We start from the raw sequence: 17,919 nt of genomic DNA on the forward strand, positions 1-17,919 counted from the left end.
GAAATGCATCCTACCGCAAGTAGCGCAACGCGGCGGGGATGTCCTAGCTGGCCTGAACCCCTCTGTTGCTGCGAGCCTGATGCTCGTGAACCCTCACCTGGGCCTGACTGTTCCTGACGATCAAATCTACTACCCTGGAACTGCTGTGGTGGAGGTCTAGGTAGCCTAATAGAATATCGGGGTCTGGGACCACCCTAAAAATCTCCTTGCGAACCAGCGGGCCTAGCCCTTTTCTGTCTCACTCTCTCGACCCTTTCACTCGTATACTGTAGATGTCGACCATCCTCTATTCCCTGTGCAAAGGCTTGAATTCGCGAGATATCCATATTATCATTTAGCGCAGCGGTAGAACAAGCCTCGATATAGTCTGAGTCAAACTCTCCCACAAATCTACGCACCTTGTCATGCATCGTATCAACAAATGCTGGTGCATATATAGCCAATGAATCAAATCTCAGCCCGTACTCTCGAACACTCGTGCCACCCTGTCGGAGGTTCAGAAATTGGTCCACCTGGCCATCCCTAATCTCTCGAGGGAAATAGTGATCTATGAAAGCTTCTGTAAAGCTATCCCAAGTGGGTAGAGATGTATCTTTTCCCCTAGATCTCTCCCAACTTTCATACCACAATACTGCAACATCACGCAATCAAAATGCTGCTAACTCAACTGACTCAGTCGCTGAGGCATACATGACTCTGAAGATCCTATGAAGCTGATCAACAAAGTGATGAGGGTCTTCTCTGCGATCTGTCCCTGTAAACTGTGGAGTATTGAACGAAAGAAATTCACGAACTCTCAAACTTCCGGGCTCTTCAGAAGGTTTGGCAACATCTGGCGCAACTGGTTGGCACTGTGCAGCTACTAACCGTGCTAACATATATACTGCACTGTTGAAATCCTGATAAGATGGAATAGGAGGAACTAGAGGTGGTATTGCTGGTGGAATCGGAAGTCCTGTAGCCCTCGGAGGCTCCTGAAGCTATGAAGAAGCTATAGGGGGTTGAGAAGATGTCACCCCCTGGGTCTCACAATGGGCTACCTCCACCCGTGGTACCTTGCCAATACCCTCGCTTGCAGTTGTATCTAGCCCTGGCTAGTTGTGGTCTGTCTAGTGTCAGTCATCTCTATCTCCACACAAGTATCAATTATAACCCAGAAACCTCAATCCTTAAAACACCGCTCTATAGCACGTGGTGAGCAAAAGAAGGATAGTCATTCTAACATGCCCGATAGCTTCTTTCTTATCGGATGTGGTGCACAACACATTTATAAACAAGACTATACTAGACATAGCTTGCAGACTCCCTAGGATACGATGTTGCTCTGATACCAAGTTTGTCACGCCTCAAACTCGAAGGGCGCAACTGGCTCCTAATGCCAAAACTCAGGCCCGAGTCGACCCTGCTAAACCATTTGCTATTAGCGCATGGCAACCACAGACAATCAAGAAAAAAAACAAGTATATCTCGGCTTAAAACTAAGCCCTTGGTCGGCAAGGCCCCTGTCAACTGATCTATAAAAGAAACAACTACTCCCAGGAGATCATATAAATAAATAGCCAACTAGCACAAAATTCCTGATTGGACCGTCGAGGCCACCATGATATCTATACCAAAACTAAAAGCAGGTATATATCAATACAATACATCAAACAACTCACAAGCTTCAGCAAACCAACAACATAGACCAATATGGCCATAACGTAGCTATACACCCCACACCCTAGTCTGCAAGCCTCTAAGAGTAGTAAAGATTAGCGGGACAGGTCCCCAACCTACTCATAAAGATATATACAACAAAAGGTAACAAACCTCCCAACTCTGGCAGCTCTGGAGGAAAGAGGCTAGCCAACCGGATAAAAGTCAATCCAGCTGCTAAGGAGGTCTTCTCAGTCGTCTGTCAGCAACCCCAAGGCAATGGGGCGTCAGTACAAAATAATGTACAGAGTATGTAAGGCAATAGACTATGATTAGGTATCCTGATATACTGGAATAATCTGATAAATAAATCAAGGATAAGATAAGTGTACTAACCTGCTCCTAAATCTAAACTTATAAAAAATAATAAAACAACAACCTAACCAATCCCCCATAAGCTCGGCAGGTACAAACAACACACAAGACCACCTACTGAGGCCCCCATAAGCCCGGAAGATGCCCATCAACCTATATACCCCTATCGATAGTCCCCTATCCCCGTAGGCAGTCACATAGCCCTCTTAGGCATTAATATAGCCCCGTAGGTAGCACATAGCTCTCTTAGGCATCAACATAGCTTATAGGCAACTCATAGCCCTCTTAGGCAACAACATGGCCCTGTAGGAAGCACATAGCCTTCTTAGGTGTCAATATAGCCCTGTAGGCAACTCATAGCCCTTCTAGGAATCAATATAGCCCCGTAGGCAACTCACTGTCCTTTTAGGCATCCATATAGCCCTATAGGCAGAACATAGCCCTTCTAAGCATAGATCACATTCCTGCAGCTAACCACAATAGCCCTAAGGGAAACAATAACAATCCAATCGCTAAAAACGAGCAATTTAGTTATAAGCAACCTATACAAATAGCCTCTAAGTCGTGTCCAACATAGGGACGCTACTAACTGAATAAGAATCCCGACAAGGGAGGATTATATCAACTCGAGCAGCCAACAATCAACATTCACGGCTACAAGTATATCAAGGATAACAACCCAAATATATTGCTTCTAAGCTTTAAGGAAACATGCCGTAAGTAAGGAATAGCCTTAACATACCTTTTTCGCTGAATTCACGTGTCCTAATAGCTTTAATCACAACCCCCCCTTGATGCTACAACAAGGCAGGATCATAATCAACATAAAAGAATAGAATATACAATGAAAATCCGATAAAAGATATGTATTTCCGTCACAAAATGCTATTTGCGACTTATCAAAGCTAGAGTCGATGAAAGAAGGGTCTTGCCTTGATTATAAGTTTGTAATACACCTCAAAACTTTAAAATATTCCCAAATCCCTGCTGTCCACACAACAAAGTACGATATTTTAGAAAATCGATAAAACAAATTATACCATGTTGACGAGCTCAACGCCTAGAAAAGTCGAAGAAGATGATATATATAAAGTTCCACCGACCTAGGGGACCAACCTCACCTGCCTTCTTGCGCAGTCTTGCAAAAACGCGAATATCTCTCCATTCTGAAGTCGTATGAGCAAACAGGTTGATGTGTTGGAAACTAGACTCGTAGACCTTCGATTTCATACATCGCGAGGACCATAACTCTTAATAGATTGGGATAAAACGTCAGAGACATTTTACCCAAATTTCAGATAAATCATTGAAAAGGAATTTACGGTAACTTGCGCCAACTTTTATTTTGCCACTTATCTAACTTCAAAACTTGAGATACCACACTTGAACACTTAAAATATCACATAACACATCATTCTTAATTTATTACCCATTCTCCTGGTCTTTCCATGAAGATACAGGTCAATTTATACGTTTCGAGAAGTCAGGGTGTTACAAAATCATAATTAGATCTCTCATTAATTACTATATTTCCCTACACCTTAATGACTCCGATTTCGTCCAAATAACCTCAAACCAACCAATTGAATACCTACATATCCTCCCTTACAATGCCTCAATGATGTCATCTCAACACTCAAGTGATAAATATTGTTGTATCTAAACTTAACTAACAACAAAAGCTATTCTCAATAACCACCAAAGTTGATCGTACACATGTCTGCAACATGTTATCAAGGACTTTGACACAAACATCAGGACGAATCCTTTCTCACATAACCATGATAAAATCAAAGATCAAAACTCGCCACAATTAGAGGTGAACCTAAACCGACCAACACACGCTCATGATACTCAAGCGATCATAGTTCTTAACAACATCTCTGTCCCACAACTTAAATTCCCATGAGCCTTAGTTACAAAAATTTCAATCTTTTGACATCAAATACTTCTTGAGGGATATGTCCAAACATACAAACCTCCAACAACACTATCAACATGCTAGATTTAATAATTATAGATTACCTCTTAAGAACAGTAGAATTGGATTCAATGTTCCCCACATTCAACCACACATAATCGATACATGACCTCGACGACAAGAGGAAAAATTAGATTGTCGGACAACCATAAATACGCATGGTAGCTCTTCTATAAACTTCCATAAGCAAGGTGGTACATGTAAAACCACTGAAATACTTTAATGACTCCAAGACAACACCAATTATGTCATTCGAAATAACCAAATCTTCCCAATCAACCAAGAGAACATCGCAAGATTTGGTACCTTTGATCCACCACTAGGGATCCACCCAAAAAAAGCGAAAACACACGAGAGCATAGCTAGTGAATCATACTCACAATACTAACAACCATCATAAACACTCTAACCATTTATCTTATTATAACCCAACACTTTTTAAATGAAACCTTTCTTAGGTACTTAACAATCAATAGTAATAGACTTAACGACTCAACTCAGGTGTAAGTCCTTTCAAATGCTTACTACCGGGTACAATTGATCATTTCTCATCTTGCCAGTTCATACCTTGACAACATATCTCACCACGAATGTAGACTTACAATGAAAAACATGAATTGTAAATTCAATCGTATAACACCATCCCCTTATCTATCAACATTAGTTTGTACCTTGAAGATTTTTATGAATTTATGAATCTTCGCTTATCATTTATCGCACCTCCATCGATCTTACAATATCCTTCGCTAAAATTCCATCGTACTAATTACTAAACTCAAAAATAAAGCCAAAACACTTATCATCACACTCAAGCTAATGTCTGTACACTCCTTTCTCAAGTCCTTTCCAATAGTTTTTTACCAAATCTGACGGACTTGTGACACTATTACCATAGCCACAACAAAACGAATGAAATCACGCATTTCTGAACCTAATTATCTACCTCTCTAAAGATATCCCTTCAGCCTTTGCAATCAGATATAATATTCTTGCTCTCGCCTCTCTCTAAAAGTTGTATTACATCCCACTATTTTTCTTCATTATGACTCTAGTTCTTTAATTTCTATTCGAATGATATCCCACCATCTCTTAAAACTTTCCATACAACCACGTTACCCACCAATTTTTTTGAAAGCCACAACCTTAGATCCTCGCAAGTCGTACTTACTATACAAAATTCGCTTAACCAACAATCTTATTGTATAGTTGCATTCCATCACAATCCATCACGAACTCATATTACCATTACACTTGGTTAGCCCTGGCTATCACTACGAAGTCAACCTTTCATCAACACGACACCTCAAACTCAAGTATACTCATCAAATTCAGAGGACTAACCCAATTTATACGCACTCTCTTACTAAAATACTTCAATTTCCTTCACCTAAGTATACTCATTGAGACCTTATTTATCCATAGGCTTGTCATTCCGGTATCAATCCATTCCTTTATGGCTTAAGATAAAATCACAGTCCTCATACTACTCTCCTTCTTCTTAACAAACAAGACAGGAGCACCCCATGGAGAAGCACGAGGACATATGAAACCTTTATCAAGAAGCCTTTGGATTTGAGCTTTAAGCTATCTCAATTCTGACACCACAGGAATAGACTCAATAGAGGATGAGTCGACCTCAACATCCCAAATATGAGCCAATTACGTCAAACAATCCTGCCCCACCAGATTCCTACCACGCAAGAAAGATATGACCTTAGTTGTCTTAGGCTTGTACCCCCTTCCCACTCTAACCTTTACCTACCTGGGATCTCTAGAGTTACCGACTTAGTATTACAATTAAGCTCGGTATAACAGGGGGATAACCAAGTCATGCCTAAGATTATATCAAGTCAGTCATATCTAAGGCTGGCAAGGGGACGGGGACGGGGACTGGGGGACGGGATGAAGGGGGACGAAACGGGACGGGGGACGGTTCTGGGGGGATTTTGGGGGGATCGGGATTGTGGGGACAAAAATAAGTCCCATCCCGTCCCACTATATATACGGGATGGGACGGGTTTTGGGGGGACGGGACGGGACGTGGGATTTTTTATTTTTTATATACTTATTTATTTGTATTGAAATTATATGTTATTGAATAACAATTTTAGTTTATTTGATTTTTTTTCAATAACATTTTTAGCTAATAAATAATGCTTAAGTTTTCAAATTTCAAAATTCAAATTTCAATTTCAAACTTCAAATTTCAAACTTCAAATTTCAAATTTCAAATTTCAAATTTCAAATTCAACTTTTTAATTTCAAATTTCAAATTCAACTTTCAAATTTCAAACTTCAATTTTCAATTTTCAATTTTGAAATTACAAATTTGAGAAGTTCAAATTTGTCTTTTAAATATTTTAAAGTAATTTAAACTTGAAATTTTGATTTTGAAGAAAAGGCCCCAAAAAAGGACGTTATGTGCAATACTTTGAATTTTCCTTCTTTTTTTTTTTTTAATAATCTAGGTGTTAGTTGATGTATTAAAGTTCCATTTTTTAACATTTGTTCCTTATTATAAAATTTTGTAATAGCTAGTTCTCTTTTTATTATGTTCAACTATTTTCAAACAAATTAGTATATATGTAAATATGTATGAATATATTAAAATTAAAATGCAAGACAATAGTTATATAAAAAAGACTTAATAAAGCCTTCAAATTTATTCAATAAAATGTAATTGCAACTTAGAACTTAGAAGTTACAATTTACAAATATTAGTGGAGTAACTAATCTACGCAGCCACCTTCTAGAAAAGCTTCTGTTTCAATAAGTTCTCATATGTAAAACTAATATTTGTTACAAATATTAGATGAGTAACTAATTTACGCAGCCACCTTCTAGGAAGGGTTCTGTTTCAATTAGTTCTCTGATGTAATCTAATATTTGTATTTTCCTTTAAAATTCAATTCTAATTGTCGCATCATATCGACGGTAACATCCTCCGGTGTTGGCAAACTTGCTAGAAACTCTTGTGACTCTAATTCATCATCACTAGATCCAAGTACCGCATTAATCCAAGCTTCTTGTTTGGAACTTAACTTTGGCAAATTATCATTTCTCCTTTCGGCGTTGACCCAATCTCTAAATAAAACTGATATTTCCAAACTGTCTTCCGCCAATGAATGTCTATGATCGCCAAGTTGAAACCTTGCCGCACTAAAAGCAGCCTCTGATGCAACTGATGAAACTTGAATAGCTAGAACATCACGAACCATTTTGCTTAAAATTGGAAATGCAACTCTCCGCCTCCTCCACCATGCTAATAAATCTTCATTGCCATCTTCGTCTTCCACTGTTTCTAAAGATTGATTAAGATATTCTTCAAAATCATCACGGTTAGTAGAATTAAGACCAAGAAAATCTCGCATACAACTTGAAATTCGAGCTTTACTCTGAGGATTAGAAGTTTGACCAACTTCTTGAATATTTCCTGTAGTTCTATATTTTTCATACGAAACTTTTGCTTCTACTTTTATGCTACACTTACACATTTGACTAGTTGGATTTATTTCCGGTGAAATTTCTAAGGTATCATAAAAAGTGTCAACAAGTCCCTGCACACCTTGTAATTTATAGTCAAGATGAAGTAAAGTAGCAGTTAAAAAAATTTGAGGAATAGGAAAAAAATATTTTTAAAATTTTTCAATCATACCTTCAATTGCAACTCTAAATTTTTCAATATTTTTGTATTTAGAAAATTGAATTGAAATAGCACAAATATTTATTAATACTGATGAAATAGTAGGATAATAAATTCCAGAAAACATGGTTGTTGCATCATAAAAAAGTCTTAAAATTCTAATAGTTCATTACTTTCTTCCCAATCTTCTTCACAAATTCTGTCTAATGGGTCAGCATTATGAGCATTAAACACCATTTGTATGGGTCCTCTATATTCGTAAGCAACTGAAAGCATTTCGTAAAAAGAATTCCACCTTGTTTTAATATGTCTTGGAATTTTTCTTGGTGGCAAATCACATAGCACACAACGCTCATTAAATTCCCTAATTCTAGCAACTCTATTAGCATAAAAATCCAGGCAACAACATATTTAATTTTCATACAACCACATTCAAATAATGAAATACCATCTTGTACAACTAAATTTAATACATGTGCAACACATCTAACATGAAAAGAATTATCATCAATTGGACATAATCTAGTTTTTAACATACTAGCAGCGTTTACATTATTAGATGCATTATCTAATGCGACAGACATTACTTTATCTATAAGCATGTAATAATCTATAACACTCAAAATATTTGAAGCTAAATATGCACCGGTTTTTTTCTCTACACATTCTTTATAACTTAAGATTCTTTTTTGCAAATTCCAGTTATGATCAATCCAATGTGCTGTAACAGTTAAATAATCACGTCCATTAACACTACGACCCATGTCCGAAGTTATAGACACTTTACAATCTAATATGCTAAACACACAACGAAGATATTGACAATGTTTACCTTGATATACAAAAACATCAGATTTAACAATATTTCTTGAAAAACCTCTATAATTAAGATTATAAGTTTGTTGAATATATTCAATAAAATCGGGATGTGAAGGAAAACTATAAGGTAAACCACAAATAGAAACCATTTTAGCTAAATTTTCACGATCTCTTTCCTTATTATATTTACGTTGTGTTAGTGGACCACCGGGGTTAGAAGGATCTAATGTTCCTTGAACCATGTTAGAAGCCCCTACCGATTCATTAACATTAATATCAAAATCATTAACTGGAATTCCTTTTTTTCTATCGGCTAATGATTTAGCTTCTTTATATTGAATCGGCACACAAGATAACAAATGTCTATTTAAGACCCCCGTCCCACCTTGACCTCCACCTTGTTTATGTTTAAAAGGTTGCATACATTTATTACAAATAGCAATAGAATTTTCCTTATCTAAAGTCATAAATTGCCACACAATAGAAGTTTTAGGGCGTTGATACTTCACCTTCTCCCTTGTAGGAGGTATAAGGGGTGGGCGTCCAGAATTTTCCTCCGTTGAATTTGTAGTTTCATTTGGAACATTTGTCACCGGACTAGTAGGTGTATCTTCTAATTCATCTTCTCCCGAACCAACTTCTACTTCTTCACCTGAATTTTCATCAAGATAAGGATTAATATCACCATAAATTTGTTGTAAAAGTTCATGATCGAGTTGAGCATTTGAATCAATATCATAAGAAGTATCATCAACATAAGTAGAATCATTTGTATTAAATCTAACTCTAGAAGTACCACCACATTTACTCTTATTTTTTTCCTTACTACTTTTTTTAGTAAAATTAAATAATCTACTAATGCCACTTGGTTCCTTCTCTTTTCCTTTACCGGTATCTTTTTTGTTAGAACTCATATTTAATTATATGTAAAGTATAATATAAAAATAATAATAACACAAAAATTAATGACGAAAAATAAAATATAAATATTATGAAACGAATGTACCAAACGTCTGCGTTAATAGGAGACGTTATAACCGATTCTTGAAGCTTGTAGTTTGTTGTAACTTGTAACTTGTAACTTGTAATTTGGAACTCCAATATTTGATAGCAAATATAATATGAAAACTTAGATATATATATTATGATATATAATATGAAAACTTAGAATTGAAATATATGTATTATGATATAATATGAGACTTAAATGAAATAAAATATTGAGATTTGAGACTTAAGATTAAGAGTTGAGACTTGAAAGAATATAAAAAATAGATGAGAGAATATATAATTTTGTAAGAAATAATAAGGGATAGAGGGGTATTTATAATATTAAAAGTGGGTTAAAGTGTATTTATAATAACTTGAGGTTTTAAAGTAAATTATTAAAAGTAGGGGTGGTAGGGGGTGTTGGTTGGGGGAAAAAACTGCCAAAATATCCGTTGGGGGGGCCCACTAGCCGTTGCCCAACGGATAGAATTTTAAAAAAAATAATAAAAAAATAAAATTGTTAGGGGATCCCGCGAACCGGCAGGTTCATCCGGGCCGGGTCGACCGGGACCAACGGGTGAACCGGACCGGCACCGGTCCCCTATCCCGAAAGCCCCCATCCCGCCATCTTCAAACGGGACCGGGTCCGGCGGGCCGGTTCTCGAACCGGTCGCGGACCGGGGCGGGCCGACCCGGTCCCCCTGCCACCCCTAGTCATATCCAACATAACCAAATCAACCCAACTCTGAAATCCATAAACACAACAGGACAACACGATATACATGAGTGACTATGACTGATTCTTCAACTAGGGGAGAAATATGGATGGGGGCATCAAGTATATCACAAACCACATCAAATCCCAAGGCAATTGAACTGGCACATACGAATAAGTAGAACCCAGATCAAACAAAACAATAGCCATCCGGGCACAAATAAGAGTATCTTTTGTGACCACTGCATCACACCTTAAACTCGGTCTTACCCGAAAAAACATAAAACTGAGCCATGTCGTCTTGACGGGCAACCTCATTGCCTGGCTGCACTACTCCTCTACCTGCATTACCATTTTTCCATCCTTCACGACGTTGTTGATTTCCTCCTCATATGCCTAGGTTCTCCACAATTTTAACTCACATTATAACTTATATTCAATTGCTGGACACTGAATTAGATCACGGAGGTTAGTTCGGGTATGATTAGGGGTCCATAATTATGATTAGGTAACCAAGGAAGACAGGGCTGAGATTCTATCTCGCCCTGTCCCGCTCTGGCGGGAGGAATTCCGCACTGGCGGCCTCGCCTTAGCGAGAAAAGTTCTCCCCCCAGCGACCAAAACGGAAACAGAACCCCTGCAAATAATTTTTCTCGGGTTCTTTTGTTTTCTAAATTCCACAAAGGTTCCCAACTTTACTTAGCAATTTTAGAATAACCCCCATGACTAGGATAATCATTGTCTACCCCCTAGTCAATCCCACGATACACGAACTAATTCATTCTTGTTAATTCAGCACCACAACCCACACATCCCCAGGATACACCCAAACACCCACACGATCCTTAGTCAAGATCTTCCTTTAACAATAAGTTTCTCGATACTCAAGTATTTACCACTTGCATAACTTCAACGACCAAGCCAACATATTGTACATATCAAAGTTTAGACACACATTTATTGTGCGCATAATCACCTTATCACATTCAAACAATTATAACTTCACATTCACAACTAATTCAGACAACCAGAAGCACGCATTCAAAGTTTCCAAAATATAGTTCACAAATAAGTCCAAATTGTTAATTAATTATTTCGCTCCATAGATGACCATTCCTGATCATCTATGCATTCACACCACCCCTAGGGCCAGATACCAATTGGAACCTTCTCAGTTTCCAATTTGCTTTGCTTGTGGTCCCTCAGTCGTGACCACGACGTCTAGTTCACTTCGTTGAGATACCAATTGGAATTAGGAGATACCAATTGGACTCAACTCATACCACAAGCGATAATAGTAGCTAGCAAGCCCCACAAAACTGCTAATTTCAATTATAGAACTTGGTCGAACCCAATTCTTAACCACTTCAATATTTAACTGATGGTAACCAGACCTTAAGTCAATCTTAGAGAAAAATGATGCACCTTGCAATTGGTAAAAAAAGTCATCTATCCGAGGCAATGGATACTTGTTCTGAATAACGACCCTATTCAACTGTCGGTAGTCTATACACATCCTCTCTTGCTAGTGATGGTGTTACCACTTTTGTTGCTCTAATTCGAACCATAGAGTGAAGGAGGAAAAATACCAATTTTTATCACCCATATACCAATTGGATTCAAGTCATAGCACGAAGGAGTAGAAAGAAGTGAGTTTTTCTTAAAGTCCTATAGCCTCTCGAAGAAAAGTACGGACGTCATCGTACCGTTCTGCAAGACTCTAGTAGACTCATTTTGGCACAATGAGATCAACGAACCTAGGGCTCTGATACAAATTTTTTCACGATCCAGACCATCGTGATTGCACCCACACTAACCCTCCGGTGGGAGAACCAAAACTCGAGCCCAACTAATCAACTTAACCCAAGAAATACACATTTAAGCTACAAAAACATGTTTAAATAACAATAAAAATGCAGAGTTCCCATAAACTTTGAAGGTTTAAGCAATTAACTAACCAAACTAATGCAGAAATTCAACCCCTAGAACCTGAAAGTCATTATACCAAAACTCTACTAACGACAAGTTTAAGAACAAGGGGTACAACCCCGAAACTAAACAACTCCTTTAAGAAATAGTTTGAGTTTGAAAAGAGTGGACTTAAACAAGAAAGATCCATGGCAGCCTGAAAGAACTGGCTCACCCTTGAATCCGGTCACGCTCATTAGTCACCTAGCTGAGGACTACCAATAGCCACCTGAAGATGCCCTATACTCACAAGGAAAGAGCAAGTGCAGTATCAGTACATAACTACAGTGTACTGGTAGGATCACATGGCTATCCCATTAAGTTAAACACATTAATGTAACCTCAACATTATAAAATAGGCATATACTAAACATATACACTATTAGTCATCTTTTCAGGATTAATGTAGCATCCCACATTCTCAATAATACACATTGGTTATCAATTTAGAGCAACATACAGTCTTCCAATATCAATTATCATTAGATATGAATGTAATCATCACAAGTAAATACACAACACAATTCAATGGTCCTCTCACGGGACCAATTCAATGGTCCTCTCATAGAACCAATTCAATGGTCCTCTCATGGAACCCAAACCCAAACTGTTAGCATATCAGTTCGTGGTACCCGATCCAAGCTAGTGTGCCGAAACGTGGCAGCCGATCCCATGTTTATGACGGAACGTGGAAACCAATCCCATATTTATGTCGGAACGTGGCAACCAATCCCAGTTATTGTGTCAGATCGTGACACCCGCCCATTCAACAAACCACAATCACAATGTATATTCTCACAATCATACAACAAGAGGTGATTCATGACTTACAATTATTCAATTATCCTCATTTACGAATAGGGTTATCAATAATGCAACATTCGCACACATACATGCATTATAATGAAGCAATTACAAACATATATCACACCAACATGAAATCACAACTATCACCTACCTCGAAACAAGCTTAAAACCTTAAGAAACTTGATCCTTCCCTTTTCAAATTCGTTCCGCTTGTTCTTGGTCTACAAACAATCACAATAACACGGAATCAACAAACAATCGCTAATTACCCGAAACTATAACAATTCTATGAATCCTAGATCAAACCCATGATCCCAATGATCTAATTTAGGGTTGCTTACACCATAAAATCTATAACAAAACCCTCTCCTATCAATATTGACCCATTCTATTATGTTTTACAGATCGAAAAATAGATTCGGGGAGTGAACATCTTACCTTTAGCCTCAAGAATGGTGAAAAATGAGTAGGAGTCGCTTGGGGTTCGTTCCTTAGCTCTAAAAATCAGAAAGTGCCAAATAAGGTCGTTTAGGGGTTTATTTACTACTTTAAGTCGCGTTTGGCCCTCTATAGCGGACCCATCCTGCTACAACGACCCCGCTCTGGCGGCACCAATCCCGCTCTGGCGGCCTAGACGGAGACAAAATGTTACCCGTTCACGCTAAGATTATTTTCGGTAGTTCTACTCGCCCAAATTCGATTCTGTAAAGTCGTACATGTTTCGTAACGTCTTAGCTATCTACTTAGGTGGTCCAAATCATAATTAGATCTCTCATTAATTATCAGATTTCTCTACACCTTAATTACTCCAATTTCGTCCAAATTTGGACTAGGTTGGGAAATTCGAAGTTACTACAAAAAGTTTCTGGCCCCAATTCTTTCCCCATGACTTTTCCCTAACGACGAAATCAAGTCGTTACATATATATATACTAGTTTTGACACACGTGCGTTGCACATGAATTTCAAACCATGTACTACATTATTTTTAAAAATAATGTGAATATTATTAAAAAATAATATTAAGTAAACAATTATAAACTGAATGATAAAATATAAGTTCCTATGAATAGTGGATGTAAATTTTCTTCTGATTACTAATGAAAGTTAGTCACTCTTAAAATCTCCTAGAGGTCATTTGGTGTGAGTGATAAAAATAAATAGTGATGGGATAAGAAAATAGTGAAGGGATAACATTTTTGTGTCTTGTTTGGTTGCCATGTTTGGAATAACTTATCCCACCATTTATACCGTATTGATGGGATAAGTTATCCCATATACATGGTGGGTTAAGTTATCCCAGGATAGCTAATCCCATGATAACTAATCCTGGGATAACTTGTTCTCAACCAAACGACTCCTTAGTTACACCTCTAAAATATACTTTCTCCTCCTTCCCCCATAGTGCATTACTTAGTTATTATTGTATTGTTGGAGTTCTTAGTTTTATAATAATATAATATAAATAAATATTATTGATATAAAATATAGAAGATATACTAAATTGAATATTTTTAGTTGGAGTATTATATTAATTTAACATTCATCCGAGGGAGTGTTCTAATTTCACTGAACTTTGAGATTGTCAACGTCTCTAAATCAAACTTGAGTTTTTAAAAAAGAGAAGAATACACAATATTAAAAAATCTTAGTTCCAAAATGTGAGGAAGCCCCTCCATTTATAGTTAACAAAGTGTTGTATAAGCATGTGTATATTGTTTCTTATCATAAAAGTTACAACCCTGCGAAAGGTCACAACTCATCGGAAAAGTCACAATTCTTTGGAAATGTCATAACCATTCAATGTGAAATGGTGTCTTCTTTTAATATAATATAATATAAAATATAGAAGTTATACTAAATTTATTGTTTTAAGAAGAAGAGAACAATGAAAAAGTTTTAAAAAATTGTAGTTTAAATTTTTTAGAAAACCCTTCTTTTTATAGCCAACAAAGGGTAGTGCATGAAAATATGCTTATTGTGCCCTATCAAAAAAAGTCACAACCCTTTAAAAAAATCTCAACCATTAAAAAAGGTCACAACTCATTGTAAAATTCACAACTCTTTGGAAAAGTCACAATCCTTTGGAAAAGTCACAACTCTTTAGAAAAGTCGCAACCCTATAGAAAAGTCACAACCCTTCAAAAAGGTCACAACTTATCGTAAAAGTTATAAATATTTGGAAATTTCACAACCCTTCAATGTGAAAAGGTGTCTGCCTTTAATATAATATAATATACATAAATAAATATGATACAATATACAATATAGAAGATATACTAAATTTAGTGTTTTAAGTTAAGGGTATTATAATAATTTAACATTTAAGTTGGGTAGTTAATTCTTTTAAGGTAGTAAAGAATAGATAGATAAAAAAGATATATATATATATATAGATTTATCTCATTTTTATTTGATATGAAATTTTAAAAAAATAAAGAAGACTTTTAATTTAAAGATATGTAGAATATATAAAAATGTCTTCTAACTTTGTTGTATTAAAGATGCTCCCCTACCCCCAAGAAGAAATAACATTATATATTAAACTGAATAAAAATAAAAGTACAACAAATAAATTGGAATCAAAGGAGTACTTATTAAATCTAGTTTGGACGCTTGCAATAAGTTTTTGATCAAATCTTTTTCTCCAACAATTTGAAACTTTTCACAACTTGAACAATAAATTTTAGTTTGTGCAATAGAAAATCATTGAACTTCTTGTCAAGTAGAAGTTGTTGCAACAGTAAATAAATGACTATGAAAATGAGTACATATTAATTATCTAGATAGTCTTCTCTTTTGAAGTTGAGTTATTCCATTCTCCTTGTTGCATCAATTTTTGTTGATTTATCTAATTTACCCACAAAAAAAATATTGTAATTGCATAATTGAACAACTCTCACAATCTTCGTTGTTTTAAGAAGAAGAATAGAAAACTAAGAAAAGTTGTGGTTTAAAAGTGTGAGAGAACCCCTCTATTTATAGACAACAAAGGATAGTATGAAGAGGTGCTTATCGTGACTTATCAGATGAGTCACAACTCTCAAGAAAAATCACAACTTTTTGGAAATGTCATAACTCGTCAAAAAGGTCACAACTCTATAAAATAGTCACAACCCTTTGAAAAAGTCACTACCCATCAATGTGAAAAGGTGTCAGCTTTTAATATAATATAGAGTAAATAAATATAATATAAAATATAAAATATAATAAATTGGGTGTTTAAGTTGGGGGTATTATATTAATTTAACATTCAAGTTTGGGAGTTCATACCTTTAAGGTAGAGACATAGAAGTTAACATATTATTTGGAAACTATGCACAATCTGAAACTCAAATGAAAAATCTGGAAGAAATCAATAGGAATACCTAAAGACCAGGAGCATCAGATGAAACTAGTGTGATCAACCCCTTCTCTACTTCGCCATTTGTAACTAGCTTCCCTCCTCCAATAGCTCCTTTCCCATTTTGAGAGGTGGTATTGGAGAAGGTTTCAACAACAACAGATGAAGAGGCCTTATTAACAGGTAACATATTATCATCAAGCAAGTGATCGAAGACACTAGTCTACAGAGCACTATGTGTATGGTCAGAATACATTTAAGACATAAAGAGAGTCTGGATGATATGATCAAGCCATGACAGAAGTTGTTACTCGCTTCGCAATCAAAGACGCCTCGCAATTGCACATAAAGCAGCACGAGTTGCCCTTCCCATGCAGCGGAAATCTTCAGTCATGCATGGGGGAGAAGAGTCTATGTCTTCCAAAGGCCTAGCGTATAAAAGCAGGTTATCCCTCACTCCATTAATCATTTGCATATTCTGACTCTTATTGTATAAGACTCTTTTTTTGTTCCTACATCTCTATAAGAATCATGCTTTCTCAGATTTATTACAAAAAGGTGTCAAAAAGTGTCAGAATGGACCTTCTCAGAACAAAACACTAGCATGATCAAGTTTCTTCCAGTCTAGAGCACAAACAAACATTATGCATCGAGGTAACATACTTAGGAGTGTGGAGTACTGATGACCAACAATCAATTACATTCATTCACCAATCAATCACCACTCCATCAATTAGGCCTCAAACCCAAAGTAGCTTCCTTTTCTTTCTATTCATATGCACATACATAAATGCCGTAATCAAATAAACTTTTAGATTATTTTTAAGCAACTCTCAACCTGCTGGAACCCTCTTTTTTCTTGGTTTGGAATTGACTATGCATTGTAGTTAAATTCTACAGCTAAAAAAAAAGAAAAAAATAACGCATTTTGCTTCTACTCCTTACCTTCCAGCTCTGTAAATATAAACACCATGACCACTCTTGCCCAAGACAGCACCACCAGTGCTGCCCCCACCATTCTGAGCAACCGCCCTTGTCTTAAAAAAGTACCTAACCGATTCCAACCCACATCGTAACACTGACGTACCTTCACCACCGAGGTCAATCACCGCATCATTATGCTGCATAAGCGATCCTGAAAGCGCTTCCACAACCCGCAAATAAGGCCCAATCAGAGCTCCATCATAAGGTACAATATCAAAGCGCTTAACCTAGGACAACGACAACCCATGTTCCACAGAAGGCGACCCAATTAAAGGAAATTGCTGGGTATTTGAAGTAGATTTGTTGGGGGATCTAAGAGCAGAAACTGAAGAAGGTGGATAAGGATTGATTGGGTGAGTTGAGAGAGCAGTGGAGTGATGATGCTGATGCATGATGACCATAACCATAGATCATTTCCGTATATCTATGTGCTTAATTTTTGCTATGTTTGCCTACAAACACAGTGAAATAGACATTTGAATAAGGGTTTATGCTTTGGAGAGATTAATTTGTAGAGAATTTTGCAAATGGGAAAATGGTGAGATTCTTGAAAAGGGAATTTTGAGAGGTTTTTGGCTTTGCAGAAAACTTGAAAATGGGAGTTAAAGCACAGATAGTGGGGACTTTGATTTAAGGGTGGCATTAAGGTGTCAAAAT

The 17,919-nt window shown here is 36.7% G+C and overlaps 1 pseudogene; it reads right to left on the bottom strand.

The window, feature by feature from the left end:
• Positions 1 to 17,669, bottom strand: part of LOC125834795 (uncharacterized) — a 38,042-nt pseudogene extending 20,373 nt beyond the window's left edge.
• Between the last annotated feature and the right edge of the window lie 250 nt (positions 17,670 to 17,919).

The sequence above is a fragment of the Solanum verrucosum genome, unplaced genomic scaffold (genome assembly GCF_900185275.1).
Source record: "Solanum verrucosum unplaced genomic scaffold, falcon-dt-bn FXZP01000073.1, whole genome shotgun sequence".
NCBI classification, from domain to species: Eukaryota; Viridiplantae; Streptophyta; class Magnoliopsida; order Solanales; family Solanaceae; genus Solanum; species Solanum verrucosum.